We start from the raw sequence: 7,724 nt of genomic DNA, 5'->3' as shown, positions 1-7,724 counted from the left end.
CGGAGGAATCGAGTATGAGACAATCGTCGTTACAAGAAACATCATCGTAAGTTTCAGAACATGGGCGACCAGTGCAAAACATGAAGAAGTCTCCATTTGCTGCCATGTGACCAATGATTAACGTCGTTAACAATAAATTTTAAGCAAAATTGAAAAAAATTTATGAAACTAGAAGGGTTTTGGTATAAGAGAGTATATGTTAAAAAAAAACCTGCGTATATCACCAATAGAAGAGTTGACGCTTTCTCATGCCTCTTAAAGTTGAATGCTTATACTTCTATGCAATTACAAGATAACAAAAGTGCGTTTATTAATACTGTCCTTGCAACAATACAAAAATGATACCTAGTTAAAATGCCATAAAGACAAAATATATATATATATATATATATATATATTTTTTAAATTTAGTTTTAAAAAAACTAATTCAAAATAGGAAATCATGGTTTATAAAAACAAACATATGTTGTTTGTGTCTACTATTAGAGCACAACATTGATGATTATATAGGGTGCAACACCAAATAACAATCTTTTCTCTTTGTATACAAAAGTTTAGTTTGTATATAAAATTTTAAAATAGATAATAAGAAAATTTTGACGCAAATATCTTGGCAAAGAAAAAAAAAACATGACAAAACGAGTGGAAGTAGGAAGGAGAAACAAAACTCACCAACCTACGAACGCCAATTTTAACTTATTTGTGATTGAAATAATTTTTGTTTTTTTCCCCACTAAGGTGAGCGTTGCAATGTGCCCTAAATTCACCTTAGACCTTTCAGTGAACGGTGCAATATGATCGCATGTGTTTATCACAAAAGTGAGATGTCTTGACCATGTTTTTTGTAACAACACCAAAGTGAAGGATGTTATATTTATGTTTTGCACTGATAATGTGATCTTTTTAGTCTTTCATGAGGATTAATCTAGGGCTACATTGGAATAGGAAGAGAGTAAATTATCTTAATCATGAATCAAGAACCTCTTAGGACCTTCCACAGTACATCATGTTCATGACTCAGACTACGGTTCTTGGAACGTATGAAACCTTGAGCGTACGTATGCACACTATACCACTTGGAGCATGAAGTCTTGGGCATAGGTATTCAGATGTTTCACAGGGCAAGTCGTGGATGCAGAACCAGACTACATCGCTTGGAATGTAAGAAGCTTTAGATGTAGGTTTTCAGAATGTATCACAGAGCAAGCCTTAGATGCGGGTTCAGACTACGCCGCTTGGAATGCATGAAGCATTGGACGTAGGTTCAGATTGTGTCGCTTGGAATGTATGAAGCCTTGGACATAGAATGTCAAGTTCATGACTAGTGTCGTAAATCCTAGGGGGAGTGTCTTGGAGAATGAACGAAGAATAGAACAAGAACCTAGAAAGTAATTAAGAACGAGACAACGATCAAGAACATGGATCAAGATCCAAGTTCTAAGAACAAGAACCTAGAACCTTAATACTAATGCCCTTAGTCTAGAAACAAGGTTTCAGAATCCAAGAACAGAACTAAAGGGCCTAAGTAATTACAACAATAACCAAATCAAGAAAAGAAAGAGGGGGATATCCTAAGGACACGGTTAAGTACAAGTAGGCTACTTACTCAGTCTTTGTACTCATTCCATGTTTTCCATGTTTTTCAAGTAAAGAAAAATTTGGTCAAGGTTGGGAGCGGAGTCTAAAGTAGGGTGCCATAGACACGCCTCACCCATCGCGCTCCACACCCTTTTGTTTTATTTATTTTGTGTCGGTTCCTTATTTTGTGTTTTAACTATTATGTTATGTTTTAACTACTAACGTATAAACTTTGATGAAGAAATTGAGCATTCCTTTAGATCCAGAGGATTAAGATGAACAACTTCGATGAAGAAATCGAGAGCTAAATCGTCCTAGATCAAGCTACACAAGAGATTAGTCCTCTCCGTTTTCAAGAGAGTTGCAGACTGAGAGGAATCTTTCTAAATTAAGGCCACATGCTTAAAGACGTTTCTCCAAACAAATTCCTTTAGCCAGAGGGAAGTATAAGGAAGAAGTTCCACGAAAAAATTGAGCTCTGAAAACCTTTAGAATTGGCTGCCCAATAAGATTTTTCTGGGTAAAGCTCCAACGAGAAATAAGTTTTTCGACAAAGTTTTGAGGGAAATAACTTACTACAATCCACGAGAAGGTATGAAATCAATCCCTAGCTCTTACTTGTAACAACATCTTTTAAGTTTCAAAAAGAAATTGATGGGAGAAACCCTGTGATCGAAGCTTACAAGAGTCATTTTTAGACGGTGGCACTAACAAACACACGCGTCATTGTCCTTTTAGAGGAAGAAGACGATGATGTGACCATTCAGTTGAGCTGACCATGTCAACTTAAATCTTAATTCTCCCTCAGTTTTTCTTAATTTTAATCCTCTTCCAAATTAGTTCTCATGAAAAAATTTATGCTTCCAGAAACTAAACACTCCGAGGATATATGTGAAAGAAAATTTGAAGTAATTCGGATATCGTAGTCTCGAGAATCGAGGTCTTGAACGCAATGAAGAGGTAAGTAGTAATCTTGAACTTTTCTTAAGAAATACTTGTTGGACTCAATCGAATTTCAATATAGAAATTAAACCAAGTATAAATTAAGGAAATATGAAAGAAAAACATCAAGATCCATGAGTTAAGGCCCGGAACCGATCAAATTACTCGAGATTTAAGTAACGTTAAAATAACATACTAAATGAATTCCGCTACCTATGAAATTGTAATGATGAGCATATTTAGACATGTTAAGATTATATACGAAATTTGGTGGTCATTGGAAAATGTTAAGTAGTTAAACCTAGTAACGGTGTAAAATGACCATAATGCCCCGAAGGTAACCTATCTTCGATTCATGATCTAAATCGTCTTTAATGATATGAAACTTTGTAGTAGGCCCTATTTTATGATATTGATGAATTGGTAAAATTTGAAAGCTATTCCAACACATTGAAATGTTAAACTAAGAATTAGGAGATAAAATAACCAAAATGCCCTTAGGAACTTTTTAAGGTATTTTAAGGTCTAAAAACCCTCCAAATGACTTACTACATCTTTTAAAGCTTATTATTAAGGATATAAACGTAGGTTTAAGATTTCAAGTTGTTTAGAGCAAGTTTGAAACATAAACTAAATTAGAGTCTAAGAAACATTTTAAAGGATTACTTCAAGAGACCAAGGTCTTAAAACTCATAAACTCAAAAAAGTCCTAAAATATCTCTCGGTACATCATGTTTATGACTCAGACTACGCTGCTTGGATCGTATGAAGCCTTGAGCATAAGTATTCAGACTATGTTGTTTGGAACATATGAAGCCTTGAGTATAGGTATTCAGGTTGTATCATAGGGAGAGTCCTGGATGCTGGATCAGATTACATCGCTTGGAGCGTAAAAAGCCTTAGATGTATGTTTTCAGACTATGCTGCTTAAAACGTATGTAACCAAGCATAGGTATTTAGGTTGTATCAAAGGGCAAGCCCTAGATGCAAAATCAGACAACTTCGCTTGGAACGTTAAACTTGGAATGTATGTTTTCAAACTATGCTGCTTGAAATGCATGAAGCCTTGGGCATAAGTCTACAAACAACTTAGCGTTTCTTATTTATCAAGTATAACTAATAAAGGATAAATGTCTACAAACGTATGATTCATGGTGTTTTAATTTTTATTTGTTTCTTATTTCTTTGACTAAAATAATTTCACGTCCTTTACTTATGATTGGTTTTTTCTTTTTTCTTTTTTCCTTCTATTTAACATTTATAGTCTTAGATAGGTAGAAATTAAGATGTTAAAATAAAGTAGTTCAAAATAAATTCAAATTGAAGTAGACTTATGATATTTTATTAGAGATTTAAGTAGAGTCCGACATGATTGAGTAGAGAAACCTAGGATGTACACATACAATTTTGTTTCCAAAAACTAGGAAAACTATGATTTAGTGGTATTCTTGTCAATGAAGTTGTATGTGTTCTTGACATATTTCATGAGCTACTATTTAAATAAAGTTGATTAAACGTGAACATCAGGAACAACTTCATTGAAATATTTCAAATATAAGTCATACATTCATATCTAGACCTAAAGTACTTTTCTCGATCAATCATAACAACAACAATGTTTTTCCTTATTCGAAGAATCATTAGGAATCTTTGGAACACAAAATCCAGAGGAATCGAGTATGAGACAATCGTCGTTACAGGAGACAGCATCGTAAGTTTCAGAACATGGCCGACCAGTGCAAAACATGAAGAAGTCTCCTTTTGCTACCATGTGACCAATGATTAAGGTCGTTAACAATAAATTTTAAGCAAAATTGAAAAACATTTATGAAATTAGAAGGGTTTTGGTATAAGAGCGTACTTGATAAAAAAAAACATGCGAATATCACCAGCAGAAGAGTTGACACTGTAAAAAGCTTTTGAGTTCTCATGCCTCTTAAAGTTGAATGCTTATGCTTCTATGCAATTACAAGATGAGAATGGTAAGTTTTTAGATATCAAAAGTGCACTTATTAATACTGTTTCCTTCCAACAATACGAGAATGATACCTTGTTAAAATGCCATAAAGACGAAAACAAATCATTTTAATTTAGTTTTAAAAAAACTAACACAAAGCATATTCAAAATAGAAAATCATGGTTTATAAAAACAAACAAACCTATGTTGTTTATGTCTACTATTAGAGCACGACATTGATGATTATAAAGGGTGCAACACCAAATAACAATCTTTTCTCTTTGTATACAGAAGTTTAGTTTGTATATAAAATTTTATAACAGATAATAAGAAAATTTAGACATTGTGTTGAAGCAAATATCTTGGCAAATAAAAAAAAAAACGTGACAAAATGAGTGGAAGTAGGAAGGAAAAACAAAACTCACCAACCTACGAACACCATAGAACAAAAAAAATTAACTTCTTTGTGATGGATTTTTTTTTTTCCCACCAAGGTGAGCATTGCAATGGGACCTAAATTCACCTTAGACCTTTTAGTGACCGGTGCAATATGATCGCATGTGTTTATCCACAAAAGTGAGATGTCTTGACTATGTTTTTTGTAACACCCCAAAGTGAAGGATGTCATGTTTTTATGTTTTGCACCGATCATGTGACCTTTTTAGTCTTTCATGAGGACTAATCTAGGGCCACATTGGAACAGGAAGAGAGTAAATTACCTTAGTCATGAATCAAGAACCTCCTAGGACCTCCCACAGTACATCATGTTCATGACTCAGACTACGCTTCTTGGAACATATGAAACCTTGAGCGTACGTATGCAGACTATACCACTTGGAGCATGAAGTCTTGAGCATAGGTATTCAGATGTATCACAGGGCAAACCCTGGATGCAGAACCAGACTACATCGCTTGGAACGTAAGAAGCCTTAGATGTAGGTTTTCAGACTATATCACAGAGCAAGCCTTAGATGCGGGTTCAGACTACATCGCTTGGAACGCATGAAGCCTTTGGACGTAGGTTTAGATTGTGTCGCTTGGAATGTATGAAGCCTTGGACATGTTGGAATAAACTTAAAATGGAGAAGGTTAGTTTTTTATTTAAAATAAACTTAATGTTAACTTTAGTAAATTTGTTTGGAAAGTTAATTTGAAAAAGTGGAGAAGGTCCATAGTTTTTTTTTAGGGAATGATGGCAGGGGTTTATGAGCGTTTCTCTTGCCCTATTATTAGTGTTAGAAAAGGTATAAATACCTAATCCTTTTACCGTAAGGTCAGAGCAAAAAACCGAGAGCAAACAAATACACAACAATAGAAAAGGCCTTTTTGATAAAATCAGTGTTCTTTGTCTCCTTGTCTCTCCCCTCTCGACATCTCCTTCACAAGTATGCGAGTAGTACTTTCACAAAGTGGTATCGGAGCGTAATATCGTTAGTGTGTGTGAGATTACTTCATAAATTAGCGAGTTTTATTTTAACAAATTGGTATCAGAGCCGATGGCGAATATGATGGGTCAAATGCCGCTACCGCGATTAACGAAGACGAACTACGAAAATTGGAGCATCCAAATGAAAGCTCTTCTCAGTTCTCAAGACGCATGGTGGTCGAAGAAGGTTTCGAAAAACCAAAGGATACCATGGGTTATACGGCAGCACAAAACAAGGTGTTAAAAGAATTGCGATCAAAGGAAAAGGTGGCATTTTCTATTCCGAGCCTTTGACGAGTCAGGCTTTGAGAAGATTTTCAGGGCAACTACTTGAAAAGAAGCGTGGGACAGTTTAGAAAACGTGTTCAAAGGAACCGACCGAGTCAAGAAAGTGTGTCTCCAAACTCTTCGTGGCGAGTTGGAGAGCATGAAGATGAAGACGTCAGAAAATGTATCTGACTACATTACGCACGTACAGACTGTGTGATCTACAATCATAAACACAATGATATGAACCAAGAGTCATCAATCATACAATATGCTTTCTTTCTTTCAATGGTTTTTTTTTTTTTTTCATCTTTAAGATCTTCTAAATCAATTTTCTTGTTGGTAAATTAATTAGATTTTGTCAATCAGAAGAAAAAAAATCATTGAAAGAAAGAAAGCATATTGTATGATTGATGTCTCTTGGTTCATATCGCTGTGGTAAACCAACTAAATCGAAATGAAGAAATGTTACCCGAGACGTGGGTTGTGGAGAAGATCTTAAGGTCATTAACCAACAACTTTGAGAATGTTGTATGTGTGATAGAAGAGTCAAACGACCTAACGTCGTTCATGGTTGATGAGCTCGCCGGTTCTCTCGAGGCACACGAGCAACGTAAGAAGAAGAAGGAGGAAACACTCGATCAAGCACTTCAAACCAAGGCATCAATAAAGATGAAAAAAGTACTCTACTCTTAAAATTTTCAAGGTAGAGGTCATGAAAGTCACAGAAATGGTCGAGGTGGTCAAGGCAGCAGAAATGAAGGACATTATAAGGAGAAGAGACAAGGCATCAATAAAAGATGAAAAAAGTACTCTACTCTTAAAATTTTCAAGGTAGANAGCTCTTGCTGCTCACCTATTTTACTGATTTGAGCGAACATTCGCTCCTCCTTCAAGTGAATTGGCTCCCCAGCCGGTGCCTTTGTTATGCACAATTGGANGGTGAGAGGAAATCTTCCCAAGAGGTTGTTGGAAGAAAAATAAGATGCCTAAAAATAACAAAGAGAGAAAAAGGCTGAAATTTTGACTGCGCTAAAAATCAGGTGTTTGATATTCTAAACAGATTTCCTATTTAAATATAAATTATNCGATTACCTCTATGGATTTGAGAAGCTCTTCCTCGGGTTCGACGTCAGGNAGAGTGGCAAACTAAATCTGTGCCACTCCCTACAAAATTGCCGTCTAAAACTTTGGTGATCCATTCGACGTGTTTGTCAAATGGTCAAACGGAGTTATTCTGAAATCGTGTGAATCTAAATAAGGAAAAATGAAAAACTCAGGTTTTATCTAACAATCTCCTCCTAAAACCTGTGGTATATCTACCTTATTTTGTTTGAACTCCGATTTGAGCCCTATGGCTCGGTGTCCCTGGCGGCATGTCCTCTAGACTCCACGTCTTGTTCGACCGCCTCTTCTTCGACGTGTTTGTCAAATGGTCAAACGGAGTTATTCTGAAATCGTGTGAATCTAAATAAGGAAAAATGAAAAACTCAGGTTTTATCTAACAATCTCCTCCTAAAACCTGTGGTATATCTACCTTATTTTGTTTGAACT

Source organism: Cucurbita pepo, chromosome LG08, assembly GCF_002806865.2.
Source record: "Cucurbita pepo subsp. pepo cultivar mu-cu-16 chromosome LG08, ASM280686v2, whole genome shotgun sequence".
NCBI classification, from domain to species: Eukaryota; Viridiplantae; Streptophyta; class Magnoliopsida; order Cucurbitales; family Cucurbitaceae; genus Cucurbita; species Cucurbita pepo.
This window is presented reverse-complemented; position numbering follows the sequence as displayed.